The 24,769-nt window shown below is 32.7% G+C and overlaps 2 long non-coding RNA genes across 2 annotated transcripts in view; one reads left to right on the forward strand and one right to left on the reverse strand.

Annotated features, from left to right (window-relative positions):
- Nucleotides 1-1,305, forward strand: part of LOC148627941 (uncharacterized) — a 39,455-nt gene extending 38,150 nt beyond the window's left edge. The window contains exon 3 of the long non-coding RNA XR_015922014.1: nucleotides 53-1,305. This is a non-coding gene — a long non-coding RNA (uncharacterized LOC148627941). The remainder of the gene's footprint in view (nucleotides 1-52) is intronic.
- A 5,305-nt stretch (nucleotides 1,306-6,610) lies between these two features.
- LOC148627942 (uncharacterized) lies at nucleotides 6,611-19,108 on the reverse strand. Its single transcript, XR_015922015.1, has 2 exons — nucleotides 19,031-19,108; nucleotides 6,611-7,035 (listed from the first exon to the last, which is right to left on the reverse strand). It is a non-coding gene; the product is annotated as an uncharacterized LOC148627942 (long non-coding RNA).
- Between the last annotated feature and the right edge of the window lie 5,661 nt (nucleotides 19,109-24,769).

The following is a 24,769-nucleotide window of genomic DNA, read 5'->3' on the forward strand; positions in this document are numbered from 1 at the left end:
ATGCATCTCGATCATGGTTTATTTCATGCAATTCTACCTTCTTCATTTTTAGTAGAACATTGATATGAGATACACAGTGGCACAGTGGCTGGTATCCATGGAATTCGTGGGATTAAATTCCCCTTTTTTATTGGAAAAGTTTCATTTCTTGCATTTTAGGGGTAGAATAGTCCAATACCAGCCTTGGCACCTCCTCTTTGGATCAGCCAAAGGATACAGAAGCGATTTTATTTTATTGAGGTATACAAAAAATAAGAGTGCATAAAAGGACAAAAACCAGCATCCTTGCAACTATTTGTAATTGAACAGTTTATGTGACAACTGAGCGTGTCTTGTTTACGCCTTCTTATTTGATGAATTGTACTACATTCATGAAAAAAATCTCAAAATCAATGCTAAAATGGTCGACGTTTGAACTGATTACTAGGCATTACTTGATAAGCAAGAAAAAAAGAAAAAAAATGAATCGGCCTAGTAAATAAGTTTTCATTCTAAAAATACAAATACAATGAAACCTGTGTAAACCAGCCATCAATAATTTGAAGCCCTGTCTAAACCAGACATTTTAACGGTTTTTTTTATCATTTTTGTTGTACAGTAAACCTGTCTCAAAAGAACCCCTATAAACTAATGGTATGTCAAAACCATATCTATTTTGAAGTCCCTTCATATCAATTTAAACCTGTATAAACCAAACACATTCCTTAACCATACAAATTCTTAAGTCCAAAAAAGTTCGGTTTAGACAGGTTTCACTACATTTTGAACCTTGGTAAACAGACTACATGCCTACACCGAACAAATAATGGCCGTAAATTATCAAGCTCCCAGCGTCTAACGTTCAAAATTCACTCCAGACGTTGCAGCCAGCTGTCTCAAAAAATGCAAGAATCTTGCAGTCGGGAAAAAATGAATAATTTTACGCGACGTTATCCGACTGTCATACGACATTTTATCGATGTTTAACAGTGTCCGAGAAATTCGAATGGCATGTCTGCAGCGGTTAGTAAGAGAGGAAACGAACGTCTGCCGCTGCTTGGAGCTTGATAAGTTATTGGTTTAGACAGGTTTTATTTATTGAGTTTTTAGTATATGACGAACTTGTGGTTTCATCTGGTATTTTAGATTATCATACTTGTTTTGTTGGTTTTATCTTATCTATATTAAGTTTTCTAGCGTCAATGAATTATGTAAATTCGATGAATGTCCTCTGGTATGAGGAACTTTGATTGTCCATGATTATGCACTTTTAATTGTACTGATATATTTAAGGTAATGAATTATTTTTATCTTTTATCAATAAACTTTAACATCGAATGATTTTTGTTTACATTTTATCATTATTTATTTTGACTGATACAGGTGTACCATTTATTGACAGAGTGATCAAGGGAACGATGTTATAGCGGTAATCAAAAGAATGTAATCCTGGGACAAAGACCAGACATGGGAAACAGACATACACAACAAAGAACACAAAGTAACTAAAATTATACACACGAAGTAACAAAGCAAATGGGCAACTCGGACTCCACTTAAAACTAGAAGCATGGACCAGGTGCACCGGTAGGGTAAGGGTCCTCTGCTTTTCTAGAAACACCCGCCGAGTTGCTCATAAAAAGTCAAGTCCGGGGTAGACAAACGAGGAAAGGAAAACTATGACCCTTTGAATAAATCAGTTTTCATGGTGCAGATGGATACACCATAACGATCCACGAGTTCATGATGACAACCATTAAACTTCTGTAGTGATGATTTCAATTTTGTAGCAACATAACTCTGTTCCAGAAGCCAATTTGTTAGAGTTCTAGCGCGATACAAAAATTCTGTATAGTTTCGGCAAGCTCTGGCATAACGTATGAGTTGTATCATGACGGATGACACGTATCATGTGATCGTCTGAAAGAACAATTCGATGGTGTTCGCTTCATGAATGCCATGCTATAGGGTTGCAAAGTAATCTTATCAATATTAAAAATATAACTATATGAACAAACCAAAAAATACATCGAGAACCTTTTGAATAAATAAACAAACAGTGAAAAAAACAAGTTCTTTAGATTTGCCCTCCTTGATTTATAACTAACATGCTAAATCCTTAAATCTAATTTTGGATAATTTAGATAAACTTCAGTGATTTCAAATACCCATTATTTTCTAATTGAACTACAAATTCGCGCTTCATCATTTTTTTTCTACATTGACCAACTTATAATCTACATGTACAGTGTTTAACACAGTGTATTGTTGTTTTTTTTTTTTTTATTTTGGTATGGATACCCTTGCTTAACCCATTAAAAACCGATGAGTTCATATTAACAAGAAAAACAGCAATGCACATCGGTATACGTATACTGTGTTTCGTTTCATGGTTGAAACTAAAACCTTATACAAACAATAAAGAGAAAAATTCGGACTGTATGTCTGTATCCCATAATGAAGTTACCAGAAATGTTTCATTGTTTCGGGGATCATCTACTACATGTTGTATAGTAACAGTATATGTATACACGTATTTACATTTCGTATAAACAATATTTCATTGGCCTTTTTCGTTCTTAGATGTTGCAATAAGCCATACAATATACCTCAAACCTCACACAATCTATCTTGAGAATAATCACCAGAATCACTGAAGACAACTGCTTCAATTGGTATGTCAAAATGAAATCGACATATGAAAAAGAGGCTATAGACATGATAGAAGTACTGTGAAATCTACTTAAACCGAATCCTGAATACTAAAAAAACCTGTCTAAACCAGAAAATTTAAGTCTTTTTATATCAATTTAAGTGTTATTTGAACCTGTATATCTAAACCGAATCAATTTTGATTTCAAAAGGAGTTCAGTTTATAGTTTTCGCTGTATTTATAAAGAATTACTTTGTCCTTGTGATGTGTATATGATAAAGATTATAATACAAAGCAAGATTCGAATCATGTGCCGTATCATCCCGGGATACCAATATCAGCCAAGAAGGCCTCTGGCCCAAGGGCTGGAATTAGTCGAGGGTGATACGGCAAGTGATACGGATTTTTTCTTTATATTATACACTTTATCATTATATTTGAACAGGAAAAAATTAATGATATTATGTTGTTGAGGAAATAAGCAAGCATTCCTTTAGTCTAGCTTTGATGCTCAAGTACCCTTGTATTTCAATTTGGTCATTTGGGTTAAAACAGTTGTATTTCTGCTTTTCTGAATTTTAAAAAAATTTTTCACACCATTACGGTCTGCTATTCGGAAAAAAACAAGAAATCCCGACTACAATAACGTTAGAGAAATCAGAGTAGGGGTGTGATATATATGGGGGCGATAAAGGTAAGATATGCATTAAAGGGATACGATAAAGGTTGTGACTTCACGATGCCTGATACTGACGATGAATCAACAAATGCTTTATCAGGTATTCAAAACAGCCGTATTTAGTACATATTAAATGATAAATATATATGTGGCATCATATAAAGAACAGTGTATGAGTGGGAGAAACAGACCCCAATAACTATGATAAGTTGTAGGTATAAATGTCACACATACTGACCGATCTACTTAGCTGTGTGATAATGGTTTTCATTCTTATTATTGTGGTCAAGATTCGCGACATTTTGTTGGTTAGTACACGGTTTGTTTGTAACAATGCGCAGACTACTATTTTCTTCTATGGAAACATTAATAATACTGCTAGCACAAAGATAATCAGATTTAAAGGTCAGTGTAGTCCAAATATAAAGCACCAAAGTTTATAAAATGTTGGATTTCCTTTATATTATCCCTTTCTCATAATTATAATGTACCCACTTTTTTATACTGAGTCAATTTTGGCAAGTGCAGCTAAATTAAGTTTAATTACTTCTTCATTGAATTTTAACATCACTGATGTAAATCCTCCTTTAATCCTGAAGTACATTTTAAGTTCAGTTTCCTTCATTGTGTTGACGTCACGCATTGTTTTGACTCCACAAGTAGACTAGCGACACCACAGAAAATGGATTCTTACTCCCGTGACATTAACAAACTAATAAAAAATCTCACGATTTTAAGAGGATTTTCCTTTGTAGTGACAATATCAAATAGTTTTCCCTTAAATTTCACTCTCATAATTTAATTAAAATTCTAATTTCTGGAGTTGAACAATTTGTTTGTCCCGTTATCAAATGAATGCGGACTGGATAATCAATTAGATCTCATTTTTAGATCTTTAGATTTTTAGATTTTTTTCTCTAACAACAAAAAGGACTTAGAACTGTTGTTTTGTGTCAAGGCTAAAATATTGATTGTTAAACGCAATAATTATACATCTAACATTTTCAATCTAATTAATAATAAAGGGTGGTTCCAGACATAAGCATAAGAAATTCAGCATATACATGTGTACGACCGAGTTTTGTAATTAATTGTATGTCATGTCAAGGATGCGCTTCAATGTAATAATGGTTAAGTACACGAGAGTTGCATTTTTCCGTTCAGGAATAACTGATTTTGGCATTGTATGAGCAGTGTGCTTACAAGATCGTTCCTGCAGGCAAAAAAAAGGTCATCCGTTGTGATTTTTTTCTGGTGGATTACATTGATATTACTTAATCCAAAAATTATATTATTTGAAACAAAAAAAAAACAAAACAAAAAAACTCTAAGATATCAGTTTGAACTGCTTCTGAAAAATACAATAATGAAAATGGCTTTATATTTTCCTCATACAGAGCATTTTTTTTTTAGATATTTTATATTTTTGACTCTATGATCTGAGATCAATCGTGTGTTGACCTTTTTTATCATTTTGTCTTTATTATTCCCCTTAACTTTTCTTTTCCTCCAGTAAAATGTTCCAAAGCTTTGTTAGTTATAGATGATAATTCGTGGCATTCTGAAATATCTCAGTTTCTCTCTAGAATGACAAATGACAAGAACTTCCGTTCTTGTAAAAACAATTTAAAAAAAAACAGCGTTGGGTCCAGAAATTCCGACAGGATTTTTGGTTTTTTTTTTTGGGGTGGGGGTGATGACTAGGAAATGGTCCAGTGATTTCCAGTTTTTTAAACATAATAAACCAACGTTTGACCCTTTTAGTTCCATCTGTGAAAATAGAACAACATCAACGATAATGCAGGAATTGTCGCTGTTGCGTGATACAATTAACGACCGCTTTGACCACGTGTCACGTAATTTCCATAAAAGCTTCTACATAATTCACTGGTTTTACAGAGCTTATTTTATGCACGATGTTCTGTGTCTTTTAAATAAAAAAAAATGATTCCTTTTTATATCTTTTTACATCATAAACAACATAAATTTTGATTAAGAAATATATAGGAAAATTGATTAAACCTTGTGTTCATCTGTTTTACATTTTTCGAATAAAACGTTTCAGAACATTCAACCATTGTTAAACTTGGCGTTTTTCCAAATTATGGTTTTCATAAGGTAATTTCAACTTGATATTTAGAATTCCAGACATCATTAGAAACAGCTGTATAGCAATATTAAAAGAAACAAAACACTTACTGTTTACATCAAAATAAGATTGAGACCGCTCAATCCTAGTTTTTGGACAACAAATTTGTTTATATTATTTTCAAACTTCTTCAATATTTTCATCGAAATATTAATTATAAACCAAAAAAACAACGTGAGAACAACAAAACCACAGAAATGTTAGTAGAATTTTGACTTCGCACGGGGATGTTAATTGTGCGTGCATGCTAATAGCACGTGCAGATGCTTAATTATCTTTAACTGGTTCCGGAAGTTCTGATTAAAGCCGTAAGAGCTCATCTTTGTAATGTCAAAATCATATTTATCTTTTGCACATGGGAAGCACTTAAGTCGGAAATTAGTTTTGAAGGATCAAGGCGTTTCTAATCATGTTTTCAGATGCTTCTTCTTAACTTTTTTTGTCTTCCATCAAATTCTTCACATTCACTGTTATTATCTCTGCTGTCAGTATCAAAGTATGTTTCTGTGATTTGTGGTAGAACTAGTTATTCTTATGAATGAAACACATTCATGACGAGAAAATTCCGATTTTGAATGAAGCGTGTAATCAAAATCTACATCTTATTTGTTTATTCTTGGTGGAACAGTCAGGTTATTTGTTTATTCTTGGTGGAACAGTCAGGTTGTTTGTGTATCCTTGGTGGAACAGTCAGGTTGTGTGTATTCTTGGTGGAACAGTCAGGTTGTTTGTGTATCCTTGGTGGAACAGTCAGGTTGTGTGTATTCTTGGTGGAACTGTCAGGTTGTTTGTTTATTCTTGGTGGAACAGTCAGGTTGTTTGTGTATCCTTGGTGGAACAGTCAGGTTGTGTGTATTCTTGGTGGAACAGTCAGGTTGTTTGTTTATTCTTGATGGAACAGTCAGGTTATTTGTTTATTCTTGGTGGAACAGTCAGGTTGTTTGTGTATTCTTGGTGGAACAGTCAGGTTGTTTTTATTCTTGGTGGAACAGTCAGGTTGTTTGTGTATTTTTGGTGGAACAGTCAGGTTATTTGTTTATTCTTGGTGGAACAGTCAGGTTGTTTGTTCCAAAACAACGTTTTGTTGTCTAAAATACAGGATTATTTATACAATGAAGCAGAAAGCTGGCTCATTTAACATCCCAGTATCTTTGTTATCAAGGCGACAATAAATCTTTATTATACCAGTAACATTCCTGATTTTGGGATGTTTTGTTTTTTTCCAACCATGATGAAAAAGTGTGATCAATTTCATTTATGAAGAATAACATTAACGATACTGAACGTACTTTACAATATGTTCATGACATGCACATACCATCTTCTGACCGATAAAACAAATATATAGAGACACTCGAATTGTTATTGACGAGGACCTTACAGAAGAGACAGAAGATCCTCGGGAATTTGGCTCTCGTCCGAATATATTGTTTGTCTTGGCAAGTCACAAAACAGAATAATTAAACCATTTCGATAAAATTAAGCTCTTCCCATATCAACTGTGTCATCGTCTCTTCTCCAATACTTCTTTGTACCGGTCTGTATTTGTGAGTTCTTTTGCGTGGAGTCATTATTCTACAAAATGAATATAAATCTAGCAAACAATATTTCGAGACTCATACTCAACATTTGTTACCTGAAAACCTGTAGGTAACCCTGGTATCGGTATTCTTGAACTTTTTGGTTAATTCGTTACAAAACTAATGTCATAAATTTGAAATAAACAAAAATAAAACCAAATTCATGTTCATTTTGTTTTATCTTCGTAAATGATTTATTGTTATTTCATTGCGCATTTAATGTTTACATCGTATGTAATGGCAGATACACATGACGGCACTTGAATACACATGGCCAATCCTTAAAACACCGTCATGCATTTTGTGGTCAGATTTACATCAAAATTGTACCACAAGGAATGTCAGCGGGTTAATAAATTCTGAAATTGTTGGTAAACAAAGTTTTTGTCATGTTTTTTTTCTTCTTTTATTCATACGAGAATATGGATGACATGCATGTGAGGGTGATTTAATTGATGTTAATATATGGTGAAAAGAAATGTACAGTCCCACTTTTTATAAGTACAAAAATATAAAAACTTACTCACACTTCCATGGTTATTTGGGACTGTAATGTAAAGAATGAAAGTATGGCGTATGTGTGTGTGGGGGGGGGGGACATTTACTTAAATGTAAAAAATTATTACCTGCATTTCAATGGTAAACTGTTAATTTCGGGCTGGTATGTAGAGAACAAAAAAAAACCGATAAGAGTTGGTTTGTAATTTATCAAAATTACTTGCTTTGATAAAAGTACAACATGGACAGTGAAACCTGCCTAAAACAAACCTCTCAGGGACTTTTGAATGTGTTCGGTTAAGGGAGGTGTTCGCTCTATACAGATCCAAAAATCATTGAAATTGATATGAAGAGACTTCAAAAGAAATGTGGTTTGGACAGGTCATCGGTTTATTCAGGGTTCGGTTTAGACAGGTTTCACTGTATAATAAGATGTTTCATACTTCTTTCTGTAAGTGTCAGTCCCTGTAAGAATCGGGCAGTAGATGAAAGATATAAAAAAAACACTACTTTAATAGTGTTATTTGACTATTTGCACCATCAGAATCAAGAAAAACAGACAAGATTTTCCATATTATGCTGAACAATTGAGTTGCAATTTCATTGAAATGCACTGAAAATGAACATTTCAAGGTCCAATAACTCTGTCAAAAACCTCATTTTTTTAAAGATTCTGTTGAAAAATTTCTGAGCAAATCCCATGATGCAGAGATCAATAATGGTCTTTTCAAATATAGAACGTATCCTTGAGTGATATTTTATTGTCAGGTATGTGTGGTTTTGACATGCATGTTTCTGATTTTTCCAATGTTGCCTGATTCTTACAAAATACTTACTGTTCTTAAGTACTAAAATAAAAAAATACTATTACCTGCACTTCCACGGGCACTATTAGGGTTGGTATAGGTGCAATGTGCACCGACTGTAGGAATTAAAGTGGGCTTGTGATTTATGAAAATGTTTTATCATTTAATTAAGTACATATATAACAGTACGTGTTCCACTTCTTTAAGTGCAAAAAATGTATGAAAATATTACTAATAAGTAAAAAAAAGTCTTGATACCCACACTTCCGTGGTTTACTGTTAATTTAGGACTGTTATGTAAAAAAAAAGGATTGCTAGGATGTGTGTACGAAAGTGGGCTTGTGATTTATCAATACTACTCTAGTTTTTTTTTTTCTGTAATATATATATTTACAATATTTATATAATAAAAAATAATCTCACGTCTTCAAGAACAAAAATATGAAAAATATTTATTAAAATGTAAAAAAAATTATAACCTACACTTCCATGGTTTACTGTTACTTTGGTAACGGTAGCAGGAAAGTGCATAGGCTTGTTATTCATCAAAGAATTTACTTTAAGTACATGTGAAGGCTAGGTAGTCACACATTCTCTTTTCCTCATTAATATTTATAGCGTTCGGAAACATTGAAAAACTATTGGGTACATCCGAATAAAAGTTCGAATATCAAAATAATATTAAACGTGTCTAACAAGTGTCCAATATAATGATTATTTTATATAATACTGCAGTATCCTGTTCGCAATTTTAACAATGTAACTTACGTATAAATTATAGGTTAAGAAGATGACGCTTTTGGCAGCGTAAAAGCTTGACAAAAGATTGTGCGTCCGAAGCAAAGAACCAAAAGAACATAATAATAATAATAATAATAATAATAATAATAATAATAATAACACCACCAATATGAATGTCTTGATATTGCCACATTTTCTCTCTCCAAGAAAACTTCATTATCAGATGATTGTTATTACTATCAAATACCTTCTCTAAGGAAGCTTTAAATAACAGACCTCTCGCGCAGCTCTGGTTTTATCTGGTATATCCAGTGTCCAAAGTTAGCTTTTTTTCTTTTCCCCTTGTATCTGGCGCTCAGGTAAAATATATACAATGTATTACTCTGAGGGTTTAAGTACACATTTTTAGAAACTATGCAGACTGTTGTAATTTCTAAGAAAACGTTGTTTTGTGTTCTATTTCTTCAATGCAAGATAACTGCTCTAATGAAAGAAAACTCATGTAAATGGGAATCAACTATGTTTCCCACAAATAAGTTTGTGAAAACTACAAAAGTGTTTTCAATTTATTTTCAAGAAAAGTTGAATTTAATTGACTGATCGAGTTCAGAGGTGTTTGGGTTATTTGTTAATACTCCCAAAACAGTCATAATCTTCAAATTCGGTAATAAATGCATTCTTTTAATGTGCGATTTGCATGAAAAATAATGATGGGATAATAATCTAGATTATCACCTTTCCTCAACTTTCACAGCTATTTAACAAAATGGTCAAGGCCATGTACTTTTTCGATCTTGGGTACCCACCTCTTCTTGATTAGAATAACGGTTTCCGATGACACACAATGTCACGCCGTACGCGTATGGTTCCTTTTTTCGCACATTCGCTCACACCAATGCTTGTTATTTTTTACACATTTTTTTTTTGCAATTGTCATTTTTACACGGTTTCACCCGATTTCTTCATGCTAATGGCAAATGTGTCACGATTTTGTACTAAATTAGTACACAACAAGTACTCAAGTACTCATTTTCCTTACTTAATTGCAGAGCTGCGTAGTGGGAGGCGACGTGAAATAGGTGGAGCAGGGTGGTTGGGTGAGCCTAAAGTCTTGCCGATCATCGCAAAAGGAGTTTCAAATGTACTTAAATGTGTGCCTTTTTTAAAAATTACAAAAACAAACTGTGTTTACTAAATATATTTTGCGTGGCTGTAGGCCTATTGGGTCATGAAGCATACGCGTCGCCAACATAAATTTTAATAAGACTCATGTAATAGTGTGGTTTTTTGCTTCATTCGTTCTTTATATGAATACCAAATAAAGAAAATATATATTGTGGTTTCTGTGGGTGAGGGTTCGTTCCATTCTAATTAGTTTGTGGTTTGTATACGTGGAAAACCCAAACCCTTCCAGCAAAAATTAAATGTAGATTTAAAAGCAATTGATTTCTGATATTTCACCCATATTTGGCAAATGATTATTTCATACTTGGAAAAAAGGAACATAAGTAAGGTTTGCCTGAGTGAACAACTCTCTTTCACAAGTGTATATTGTTTCTGATTATAAAACAATACGTTTATTTGGGCGCATTATTTGGGATTGACTGTCACACACGCACGTTAGCCGCGTTACAAACGTGTTTCTGTATTACCCTTCACCATTTACTCAGTAGTTGAACGGGGAAATACCTTTGTGGGTGTTATATGTACAGTTTTATTTATAGATAAAGCAGAATTTCGGGTATCTAAGTAATAGTGAATTGTTGTCAGATCAGATTAAGTCCTAAGTCATCGTAAATGATACAGCGGGGTGACATATGGATTTTCTCGTGTTTCGCTTTCTGAAGGTCATACATGCATGATGATACATGTTTGGTTTAGTAAGGTGTCCGGTTTTTACAGTTTAAAATTCCATTGAAACTTATATGAAGGGATTTCAAAAGGATTTTTGTTTAGACAGGTTTCGGATTTAGTCCTGTTCGGTTTAATATATAGATTTTACTGTAGACTGATATTCTATTTCGATTTTTTTTTCATACAGAAGAAGCCAGATTACATTTACGTTGAAATATTTAAGTTTCATTTAAGTAATTCATCTCCCTTTTTATCAACGAATGACAAATTTTGTGAGATTAGGACAAAGTCCCAGTCTATTTTTAGCAGATTATCATGGGTGTACTAGACAAATGCAAACGGTATCTATAATTGGTGTTATGTTCGTGTTCTGTCTTACTTCCATTTATCTTCATGTTTTGGTAAAAAGAATCAGGAATTTTTTTACTGGAACAATTTTAGAATTTTAGTAAACAATGACTACATAAATTCTTAGACTACATGATATTTCGTATTTAAATGTGCAATTCATTGCCAAAAGCCTGGGTTTGATTCTTTACAATATTTGCTCACAATAGTAATCAGTTATCTGTAATAAGTATTCGGAAATAATTTAATCTCAGAAGTAACACGCTGAGCGAATAAAAAAAATCATCATCTCATACATAGAACAAATTTTATAATATAACTATGATGTCACCAATCTTTGTAAATTATTTTACTCGTCGAATTTTGATACTTGAATTAAATTAAGGAATGACAATTATATTTTTCGGTCTATTTGAAATAAGCTTAATGCCTGTGCCGCACATTTAAAAATAAGCTGCTACGTAGGTTATTTAGAGTGCACCACGTGAATGATGTTATTTCTTCATAGACTTATATAACAGTCATTCGTTAATCAAAAAGCAACATAGGCTATGCCATATGTGTTCTTTGACAAACTTTCGTAACGCTACGGTGATTGCTGGGCTGAAATTGTTGCTCTACCAGACACACCATAAGAAACTAATAAGTACAGTTGGTTTGATTTCTCAATTAAAACTGTTTTGAATATATTCTCAAATGAATATTTGTTTTATTTGTTTTCTGTCAATTAAAATTAGTTTAAGCCAAACTTTATTTCAATACTCAAAAAAAATCATTCATATGACAATTCATTGTATTTGACGCCATTTCATAACATGGGAGACATGCTATTAAACTGATAGCACTTTTGTCGTTAAGCAACTCTTGGTCAAATATATTTACATCCGTATGTTTGATATGGGGGAGCACTCACCAACGTCATGATACACGGTGGTAAGAATAGAAAACTAACAGTCTGTGTTGATTGCTAAATACAAAATGTATATAATTACGTAGTGGAAGCGATTCTTAGTTGTTTACTAGTTCAAATGCTAATTGCAGTAAATTGTATTGTAAAATTTTCCTATGAATTAAAGCTATATGTTTTCCCTAGATATTGGAGTTTTCGATAGCTGATCTAAACGTGGTTTCTCTTTTTTCCTTTGACTTATCTCAAATAGAAAAAATAGTTATTCAAGCGTCTTATGTAGGTGTTGTCTATTAGTTTGTTTGACGTACATTGGCTAATTATCAATTTTTTCTAGAATTTATGCCAATTAATTAATTGCTCTTTAGTATTCCCACGGTTCTCAGTTTAGAACACGAATGATCTTTGCAGATGTGCGAAGGTAGCTGATTTAAGAAATAATTGTTGGTCTCAATAGGAAAAGATACGTCAATGTTCAAACCTACATATTCACACGTACACACTAACACACACAAACCGCACTTTATAATTTCACCAGGAGAGCGTTTTTAATGATTTTCCTGAAAATTAACAATTATCGCTTCTAATTCAAACAATATTATCAGTTATGATACAATAGATTTGTTAGAGTGTTTATATATGATACACCTACTATTATTTTTATGACGAATTTCGCCTTCATCATGAAACACCATTATTATATTACATTCATTCATAAAAGAAGAAACACATCTATCCAAATGACCCTTGTTCAGTCCGTACGTGACAATGATATGACCGTACTTGCATATTAATTTCGGTGAAAGGAGAACAGTCACTGCAAAGAAGTCAAATGAAATTGAGAATTGGGTCACAAGAAAATACCACAAATTAGTAGTTAAAGGCAATTTTACGAAACAGTATTAATGGTTTTTTGTGTTTTTTAAGTAACATAGTAAAACTTACATAGTTTTGAAGCGCTGAAAACACCTCTAGTAATTAAGAGCTATTCCTTGCAAGAAACAGGCAGATAATGCTAAACACACACACCCACACACACATACACAAACATAAACACACACACACACACACACACACACACACACAGGCATACGAGTCTTTCCATTATCCAAAATTTTATCAGAAATGCACAAATGGCATTTTCTTTTTTTTTTATAGTGTCAAGTAATTCGAGGTATAAATTATATAAAATGCATTGCTTGCTTGCTTGATTGTCTTTTATTTTTGCATTGACATGAAGTGCATACTAATGGAGATAAATCACTGTAATATTCCTCTATCATTCTGTTGTGACTTTGAATTCTCTTTTCGGCATTCTCTAGCAGTTGTTATTAGGTAGCGGTCTTTACATGTATAAAAATCAGACAGGAGGTAATTCATGCATGTCAAAAACCCACCGAATTCACTTTTATTTTTTTATTCAGAATCAGTTACAGACTACATAACCAGTCGAAATTTTTCAATTGGGTTTTGCACTTTTGAGATAAAATTTATAGATTGTACATGAAATTAGCACTTTGCAAGAGTTATCGTTCTTGATTTTGTTCGATTTGGTTGATTTTAGTGGGAGATAAATATATGACTTTCTAAAAAATACAGATCTGAATATGGAAAGGACATCTGTTACGTAAAATATAGCATATGTAGATTGAAAAGGCATTTTTTGTTCTTCAAGAGAAAGTTATTTTTTTCTTCACTATGAATCGCTTTAATAAGGGCAGTGTCTGAATTTTATACGGACTGGTACTTAAGACAAAGACCTGTCAATTCGTTTCCAATATACCATAAAAACTATGTGCCCACATTGTCAAAATTGTGAAGATATTTTTTTTGTGTGCATGGTGCATTACTTTTATCAAATTAGATGGAAGATCAGAATTGATATAGCAGTCGCCAGAGCCTTTAAATGTTTAAAGCCTGATAGCATCTGCAATTATCTTACATAACATAACAATAAGCTTGTGATGAGATACGTTTGAATTCGATCCCCGTACTTTCCTTTTATTCCGTATTTTTGTACTTTGACGATAAAAAATTCAAACGATCAATATAAATTGATTCAGTATATGTGTACTTTGATTTTTCAATTTTGCCTGACTCTTACTGATTCCAGCACTTAAGATGCCACGTGCCACGTATTGTCTAAGAAAGTAGTCATACTTCATCTTATTGTATTCCTGGCTGTCAAGATAAGATTGCATGACAATGATTTAATAACATTTTTTTCTCATTTTCCTAAACAAAAATTTTGATTAAAAAATGATAATGACCCTTTTCCGTTAACTTTTCCCTTCCATTTCATTTTTACATAAATAGACAGCCATGGAAAAATGAGATAACACATCTTATTTTCTCGGTCAGATTAAAAGATTTCATGGAACTAAATGGTTTACTATATAATGATATTATCAAGTTTTTTTTAAGATCCTGGTCTTGTTCCATATTTTCCAAAACCATACATGATGCACAACATAACAAAAGCAGTACAAAGCAAGTAACTTTTCCTCACCGTGTACAATTGGCCCATTTAATTTTCACCTTTGACCCATAATCCTTATTTTTTTTCGGAGTAAGTACATATATACCAAGTTAGGAAAACAATCATAAAGGGTGTTGCTACGGGATTTAAAAAAATATATACGTGTATCCGTGACCATTACCTCTGAACAATAACTTTGAATGTCGATATATTTCTACTCTTGATTGCATTTGATTCTAGGAATTAAGGAAATGACGGAAGGTTATGGGTTAGAAGATAGTTTAAAGTCATGTTTTTTTTTTATTTCCCATTTCTTGTCTTTAACTTGTCTTTGTTTTTTGTTGGTGCTGTTGTGGTTGTTGTTGCTTCTGTCGTTGTTGTAATGTAAGCGTCATTTCTAAATGGAAGGAAGCTAAATCTTGGAGGGAAATACTAGACAAAGACAAACCAAGCAGTGCGAACGTTATAAAAAATCTTGAGTGAGAATATTCACAAATAAAGTACTTTTATATCTAGTCAACATCAAGCTGACCATCTATGTCGTATGTATTCTTCCGATATTGGTACATATAGATAAAAGAAGTATTTAAGTAGCAGTCGAGTAAGACTAGTTATGACCGTGAAGGTATATTTAGGGTATAAATTTACGGGTTTTTCAAAAGGCGATTCTTGACCTCATATTTCATTTGTAATTTGAGTCGTGCTTTGATCGAACAACAGAGAAAATCAGGTCTTCCATGGTATACGAACAAGGTTCTGTCAGTAGTCTTTGAATCAAGGAAAAAGTCCTACACACTGTAGTATAAAGTCCCCTTACGCTGTTTACACTGTAAAACAGTGTTTCGGTTCTAAACACATGTCAAATCTAAACACCTTTTCTGTACATAAATTTTGAAACATTTAGGTCTAAATAGGTATTTAGAAAGTGTTCAGTCACTAAACATGTTTAAAAATTTAGAGGTCCCTTTTTGTGTGTTCCTTCGTTTGTTTGAATGTTTTTTTTTTCATTTCTCTCATGTTTATTGAGTAGCATGTACTTTCTTACAAACCTCTTCATTCCTTTCGATCAAATGTGTAAAAGATATCTCGGGACCATCTCGTGCAGGTCTTAGCCAAAAGTTTGTACAAAAAGAAAAATGTTGCCATTATTTATATTGTAGTATCACGGAATCAGGACAGGGGCCTGAATGAGATTATTCTAGAAAAATGTGTAGTTAGTGTCGTTATTTAAATATTACCCAAATACCAACCAGCCAAAAACAAAAACAAAAACAAAAAAAACAATTTATATAACGCGGTTTTGAACTTATTTTAAATGTTTCTGGATGAACACAAGTCACAGATCAAATGCATATAAGCAATTAGCATAAATCATAATAACTACCGGATGTAAGGTAAATTACAGTATAGGACTAAGTATGATAATCATCGTCAAATGTCAGATAGGTAGGGGACTAGAACACATTTAGAAAGGGGAGGGCATTAACCAATCTTAGATTCCCAGCTCAAGGTGATTAAATGGGTTAAAACTGCATTTTGAATTTTGCTTAGAATATATAGACCTGTATTGTATAGTACTTGACAATTGTGGTTTTTCAATCGTTAATCTGTTCTCAAGTTATCATCTGGAAACCGTCCGGGGACGGATAGACAGACGGACGAACGGACACGCAACTTTTCTGAGAGTTTCACATAATACCTCGCCACTGTGCCGGGGTATAAAAATAACTCATAATTATGGAAAAGTTAGGTTTAAGAACAAATGGAACCAGGCGTGCATGATACCATGTTTCAAACTTATTAAGTTATTTGGCCATACATGTAGCCCGAATTCGTTACTGAATTACATCAGTATTTTTCAAGGTCACGGTATACAACTATTATTTTTATCTTATTTGCGGCTCTATAACCTTTTAAAAGTCAAATTCTGCATTATACGCATGTATTTAGTCGTTTGCCCCCTAATAACTGATATAGGAAATTGACTTGGGGACAAAGCATTTGTAGTATTCAGTTATATTCAGTCGCTTGCGGCTAAAACAAAAGCAGATATTCAAGAGAAATGGGTCACAGACCAAGCGAAGAAAACGGAAACCACTCGGAAAATTCTCGGCTGGCTTGAATCTTTTTATAGAGAGCAGTGGAATTAGTCGAGATTAGCCGAAAGAGAAATAAGGCTACACACTGGAACCAAAATAAAAACAGTAAAACATACCGGAAGTTTTGCAATCTTTTCATTTGTTTGCAATCCCGGGCTACGCTTATAGTATACTTCTCTTTGTGCATCAAGTTAAAAAAAATACTTAAGGCCTAGAATAGACCACAATGTCGCCAAACATTGACGTTGAGAGTAATTAACGTAATAGATGAAATATGCATATTTTCTTGAAGTAAAACCGTGTTCATTCATGTATTCATATGTATATCCCGAGGCCAGGAAATGTCGCATTTAGTAAACACGCCTACAAAACATCTAGGTTAACATACGCTGTGTTATCTTTACTGTAACTCGAACCGTGAAATAAGCACATGTCCTAAGATCTTAAAATAAATTGCCTGTGGCACTTGTCATTCGGTTTTAAAACAATCGACCACAGTTACGCAAGTTATTCCATATTGTTTCAATAACTGTCTTATTGCATTAGTCATAGCAGTAAAATTCAATTCACAGATTCAAAAAATTGACAGTCTGAAATGTCACACATCCTCATTCAGCGTTATTATTGTCTATTGAATATTTTGTTGTCAATCTAGGACAGACTTCCTGTTTACATAACTGACTTTAAAGGTATATTTTATTATTAATTTATTCTGTAGACACAACGAGTAAATGTATGGCCATTTCAGAAGTGATTGACCGGGCAAAGATCAGAATTATTCAAGGTGAAATTTGGGAGTCACCGTTAGCATTGTATTCAATACCAAATGAGAAAAATAATATTAACATAAACTGGTTCAGAAAATGATTTGCAAACACGTGTTCTTATAACTTAACTAACAAAATAATGAATACTGAATGCTTTCGTTACCATGGTCAAGACTGACGTATACAAAATTGGTAGATTATCATTCATGGCGAACTTAAATTATTTTCATTGGGTATTATGAATACATGATCATGAAGTACAAAAAGTACACGAAATCATGGCAAGCCAAAGTGGACAAAATCAATATTTTGTAATATCAGAAAATGAATTTTTAACATTACAAAATCATTTTTTTAACATTAGAAAAGATTTTTTAATATTAGAAATTCATTTTGTAATATTAAAAATTCATTTTCTAATATAACAAATTTCTGATTTAGTAATATTATAAAATATCACACATTTTGTAATATTACAAATTGAATTTGTAATATTAGACAATGAATTTGTTATATTGGAAAATGAATTTGTAATTTTAGAAAATCAGTCACATTTTCTTCATATTACAAAATGATTTTCTTATATTAAAAAATCGCAAAAAGAATACGGCAAATCCATTTTCTAATATTAGAAAATCAAGTAATATTATTAAAAAATCGTTTTTTAATATTAGAAATTCAGTTTGTAATATTACAAAATGCGTGATATTTTATAATATTACTAAATCAGAAATTTGTAATATTAGAAAATGAATTTTTATTATTACAAAATGAATTTCTAATTTTTAATATTAAAAAGTGTTTTGGGATATTCAAAATCTAATTTGTAATATTAGAAAATGAATTTGTAATATTAAAAAATCATATTTTTAATATTAAAAAACACTTATTTTCTAATATTACAAATTCATTTTCTAATATTACAAATTCATTTTCTAATATTAAAAATTCATTTTCTAATATTACAAAGTTCTGATTTAGTAATATCATAAAATATCACACATTTTGTAATATTACAAATTGAATTTGTAATATTAGAAAATGAATTTGTAATATTGGAAAATCAGTCACATTTTTAATATTACAAAGTAATTTTCTAATATTAAAAAATCGTCATTGAATACGACAAATCCATTTTCTAATATTAGAAAATCAATTTCTAATATTCAAAAATAGTCTTTTAATATTAAAAGAATTCAATTGAATTTTTAATATTAAAAAATGATTTTTTAATATTAAAAAAGTGTTTTGTGATATAATATTAGAAAATGAATTTGTAATATTAAATATCATTTTTGTCCACTTTGGCTTGCCATACGAAATCATGAAAATAACCACTATTCTTAATATAACAGACCATGTATTTGCATATATCAAAGGCAGACTTTTGAGTACTAGTTATAACAATGACTGTGTCCTTTAAAATGGGTCAAGTAATTCGTATGAACATGCAGTTCGTGCATACGCAAAGACAAAATCAAATCTACTTACGGTGCATGGAATGATAATGTTCAGAAAAAGAGTTTGTTTTTCTATGATGAAAATTCAAATGACAATTCCTGATGACTTATTAGAATTAGAATACAAGTAGATTTAAACATTCCAACAGACAATATACGTGTTTTATTCAATACAGATTTGACTCCCTAAGCCATTATAGGTGATTAAGAAAACTAACTCGATCCCCTGAATATCATCATTGGGTGCACTGTCATCCTCCCAAGTCAGGGTTTTGAGCCCACCCTTGCTCCCTCAAACCCCTGACGTCACTCATTTATATTTAGCGGGTATTGTCCAGTCAATTCCGATTGTTTTCTTCTCCGGGTGCGAGGCACCAATGAAAATCGATTTAACATAAAATGTCTGTGGAAAGGTAGACAATAATACGAGGTAATGGACCATCCGATATAGTAACTGAAAGTTGTATGATGTCGCAAATGATGCAATATGAGCAAAAATGACAACTGTAGATTCTGTTTACTGAAAAAAATGACGTTGTTAGGAGTAATTTGATTGGATTTTGGATCCGGGTAACTAACTAGATGGCGCTGAACGATACCCGCTAAATATGAATGAGTGATGTCAGGGTTTGAGGGAGCGAGGGTGGACTCAAAACCCTGACTTGGGAGGATGGTGCACTGTAAGTCCAACACATTACTCAATCTAATATGAGTTAGGCATAGCCTACAACCGAACATCGCACTTATACATTTGTCTTAGTCGATTTACGTTTGTAAAGTCAATGAAAAATTGGACTATGCTGAATGGGGCGAGATAGGATAGGTAAGTAATAATAGTAAGGAATAGTAATTCTTCTTTATATTTTGTTTGTTTTTGAATTGTATATTTTAATTTCAAACCAATTCAAAGGCTACTTTCACTTTAAAATCACCTCGCTGACCCATTTCTGCGGGCTTGTCTGATTTCCGGTTTGACTGAACGTCCATGCAATCGGAACTCCTCAGCCTTTCTTGTTACACCTTGGGCACTATCCGGAAGAGTCTGTCCGGAATGTTGACAGATCAGATTCTAAAATTAAAGTTTTACTGCTTGAAATTTTTACCATTACTTTTTTCCTAGCTTCTCGCTTCGCGCCAAAATTCTTCACTGAGTTATTGTACTTTATTTCTCGTGATATCTAACCATTTTTAGGCGCCACCTGGTGGATTGGACTACTTTGACTCGCGTATGACTACAATTCCGGCAATTTTTTCAAGAAGAAATTCTCCTTTCTGCTTCCGAGGTTATTTGTTAGTGTAGCGGAAATGGCCGAGTAGTTCCGATTGAACGTCCATACGATGCTCGGTATTATACAGCTTAATAAAGGGGAAGTTGTGTCGAGAAATAACGAGGCACCTCTAAACGCAAATTTAGAAGGGACATATCAATTATATATCTAAAAGCCTACTGGTCAGAAACAATCTTTAACATTAACCTGAGTGAATTTAACTGCACAATAAAGGTGAAAACATTAAGTAAACAATCAAACAAAAACCTGGAGATTGAAATTGTTTGGTCATGTACTGAGAATGGACAACGAAAACCACACATTAAAAGCTTTTACATTAACACATGTGCAAAGAAATTGATGAAATCAAAAAGACCTACTAGATAAAGAGCAGTTATAAGAGAAAGGGCATGCATCTTGGGGTTAAAGTCCAAAACAAAAGCAGCTAAGGCCAAAAACACGTGGAATGGACTCCGTCTTGTCCACGACACTAATCACTGAAAGGAGAAAAGATTTTTTATGGAACATAAATGCAGCAGAACAATGGCAATGAAGGCTTTTCAAGTATACTTCAAGGGCATTTATTTATTTAACCGCTGTCTGTAAGGCGCTATTGTTGACATAATAATTCACGATTATTACTATTTGTTTTCTTCCTTCGTTTTCTAATTATTTATAATGATTGGACGAATTCCAGTCATTTAACGTCTGAAATATAAGTCTATGACGTTAATACTTTCCTTATTAGGAGGAACATAATTCAATTACCAATTTTACATATTAAAGGGAGTTAGTTTATATATATTACAATGTCAATCATTGTGAAATGTATGGCTGTCAAAACTGCGCAGGGATTGCTCATACATTGTGCTAGGTGAACCTTGTATTAAATTGGTTTTTATACAAGGCACGTTCATATCAGAATAAAAATTGTCATATAAAATGTCAAATAAGAAAGTGGTTCATGTCATTGTTTCTATTATAATTTATAATATCAATGGCGGATCCAGGGGGCCGTGGGCTCTCCCCCCTTAGAAAAAAAAATGTTGAAAAAATTGTGTGTGTTAAATTATGAAAAACACTCACTTCGTGATCCTCACCGTTGATCCTGTCAAAAATTATTTTTTGGCTCCCTCCCCTTACCTAAAACTCTGGATACGCCACTGAATATCATTTCTGCAAATGCTAACCCAAATCAATATGTTGTATTAAATCAAATCTTTGTATATAAAACAAAATGAAATTGAAATAAGCAACCATTCGATTTTAAGGTAAAATTGTTCAGTAACAGTTTATCTCTGTCCAAATTGTGCACAAAATAAACAAAGCCTTCCAAAATAAGCTATGCGGTCGCGTCTTAGTAACACTTCCCTGGATTTGCCATTGCTATTTTTCTAGAGCACCCTTTAATTATACTTCTCCAACAAAGATTTATAACTATACATAGTTCCCATTGGGAGAGGGGGTGCTTTCCTTATATTTCAGTCATGTATATGGAATGACTTTGTAAATAAAAATTCTTTCGGAAGTACAGCAAAATGTTTCAGCCCGGTCAATCAAGATTTTTTTTACCATAATCTATTAATATTTAATTATTAATTTTATAAGCCTTGCAGCTTGGATATGAAGTAAATTGAAACCAGTGTACACCAAAGTGATTTACAAATGTGTCTTATACACGTACAGGTTCAAAATGTATTGAAATTGATACATTGAAGAAACTACAGGAAAAAATGTGGTTTGGACAGGTCATAAGTTTATTCAGGGTTCGATTCAGACAGGTTTCAATCACTGCAATTCCTGAAAGATTTTTCTTTACAATACACTAATGTTTTATTAATTCTATCTGCGTTGAATTCTTTTACTTTGATCATCAGCTGGAACTTAAGTTTATTGAATATGACCAGAAGTACTTTTTATCTTTCATAGGTATTTTTTATTATTTGTTTCTAATAGTACGAGCGACTTTTTTTTCAACGTCCTCAATTGATATATTATCGTTTTAAACAGAGCATTAATAACAAATTTCATAAATTTTTAATAAGAATATTTAAAAATAGATTGATATCTTGATAAGAATTGAAGATAACAAAAATTGATCAATTTTCACACTCTAGTTGGTGAAATATGTAACAGCTTTTAGTATCACTATATTACGGTCCATTTCCATGTACTTATACAGCGGCTATTATAAGTATCGTCGATTTACATTACATTAGGGGACCACCTTTTGTTTTTGAGGCGGAGGAGTAGGAAGAATTTACAAATACATATTTTGACATTAACCTTTTTTTTAAAAGGAATTTTGTAATCTTTAGGATGAGAGAAACACCGAGGCTTGCTCCCACTATCAAATATATGGTCCACTAGTATATAACCTGTAAATCATATTCTAGCAGTATGCATATATTCCTCTTAAGTATTTCGTCCGATTTTAATATTTTAATAATATTTTAAAAAATGTAGATCATAACGGCATTGTCGCTTTAACTTCAAAGGTGTTTTTTTAAATCACAAAGTTTAGTAATAAATGCAGGACAAACGTCACCCTGACTAACTGTGTGATCACTAAATACACGTATAACTGTAAACTTAAAGTAACTTTGAACTCCTGTCTCTTGTATTGCAATTATGAAGGACTAAGAAGTAACTTTGTGTGTAGAAAGAAAGGTAACTCTAATATTTGTTCGGTATATCGTAGGTTAAAGACGTCTGAAAACGTCATTGGTTACCATTGGTTGTTTTTCCAACGCAGTCGGTATAATTTCGCTTTTTACCCTTTGACCTTAAGGACACTCTTCTATGGAAACGCAAGTCACCTTATCGCAATTCTGTTTCCCGATTGGCCAAATACTGATAACTTAGTGGCGTTAAAAACCAAGTACTATCTTTAAAAAAGATAGCCGTGTCAGTAAAATTTGTTCTTTTTACTTATAATTTTCATCAGGAAATAACGCATGGCACGCAATTTCAATTTCCTTTTTCGAACCCCGCTAAGTTATCAGTATTTTGGCAATTGAATCTGGAAACGGAATTTTTATCAGTTGACGCGTTTCCATGGAAGAGTCAAAGGGTAAAAAGCGAAACTATACCGACTGCGTCGGAAAAACGGTATCGAAAACTTGAAATATCGTTCAAAAACTGTACCGAAAATTTGAATTGCGTGCCATGTGTTATTTTCTTGAAAGAAATATAGAAACTTAGAAGTAAAATTTTACTGCGTCGGCTATTTTTTTTTTAAAGATAGGACTTGTTATTATTGGATTTTATTAAAAGTACAAATGAGAAAAGAAGACTATCATCGTTTATCTTCTTAGGTTGTGCTTTAGAAAACCGCCCGACTTCAAAATAAAAACAATTAGTGTAGGTTCTGAGGAAACATTGGTCTTCAGATATTTTTCAATTCATTTTGCATCCTCCCAATTTAGGTTTTGAGCATACTGTCGTCCTAAGAGTGAACCCTAACAGAATGATGCTTAAAAATATGAAACAAGCTAGTTTTGGATAACACATCGAACTAAATATATGTTCGTTTTATACAGCTCAAACGCTGCACTTTGTATTTATAGTGAGAATTCTGGCATTTTTTTTGCATTTCGACTGATCGCGTTTATTTGTCAATATTGACCTGTCCAACTTAATATCTTCCCGGTTCTGTTATGATTTGAAGTTATGCATGGAGATTCGGCAGACATTCAACCCTGTGTATGGTCGACACGTGAGATCATAAAAATCGGCTCAAAAATGTAACAGAAAGCGGAAAATATGCAAAGAAAGACCTAGCTGACATATCGACCATTGGATTGTGGAAGATGTGGTACCGATAGAATCTGCAGTCGTAGTTGCCGGTAATAGGGCGTTAAACATGTACAAAAATAATTGGTCGACAATAACAATAGAAAAAGATTTCGGTGTTTTATAAACTAGAGATTTTTTTTTCATGAATGCATAAAACTAACACAATATTTTTCTTTTACCTTTAACTATCGATTTTGATACGGTTTCGAAAATGTACAATGCAATGGCCTATATAGACGAGTCCTTTTTGTTATTTGTAAGAAAATTAAAAAATCGACAATTGATTCAGCTTCTCTGCTCAATATAGCACAAGACAAACGGGAGAGCTGAACACGCAAAAAAATTCTCTGGAATCCACCGTGACTAGTACGGCCTTGGAAATATCATTTCGACATGCAGTACCGTTGTATTTATCATATCTTGACCTACACTAAGAAATCGATGGTAAAGGAGAACTATTGACTAAACTTTACGACAAACTTGATGACTTTTCATTCAAAATTGTCAATTTCCCTTTCATCTATGGCAACATCCCTTCAGCACCTGCGTATATATGGAGTGTTCATATCACAACTCCTAGGTTATGCCAGAGCTTGCCGAGACTACGCAGACTTTTTGTATCGCGCTAGAATTCTAACAAAGAGGCTTCTGGAGTTTTATGGTCGTCATCATGAACTCGTGGATCGTTATGGTGTATCCATCTG

Source organism: Perna viridis, chromosome 1, assembly GCF_037379345.1.
Source record: "Perna viridis isolate PV_CMFRI_1.1 ecotype Kerala chromosome 1, ASM3737934v1, whole genome shotgun sequence".
Lineage (NCBI taxonomy): Eukaryota > Metazoa > Mollusca > Bivalvia > Mytilida > Mytilidae > Perna > Perna viridis.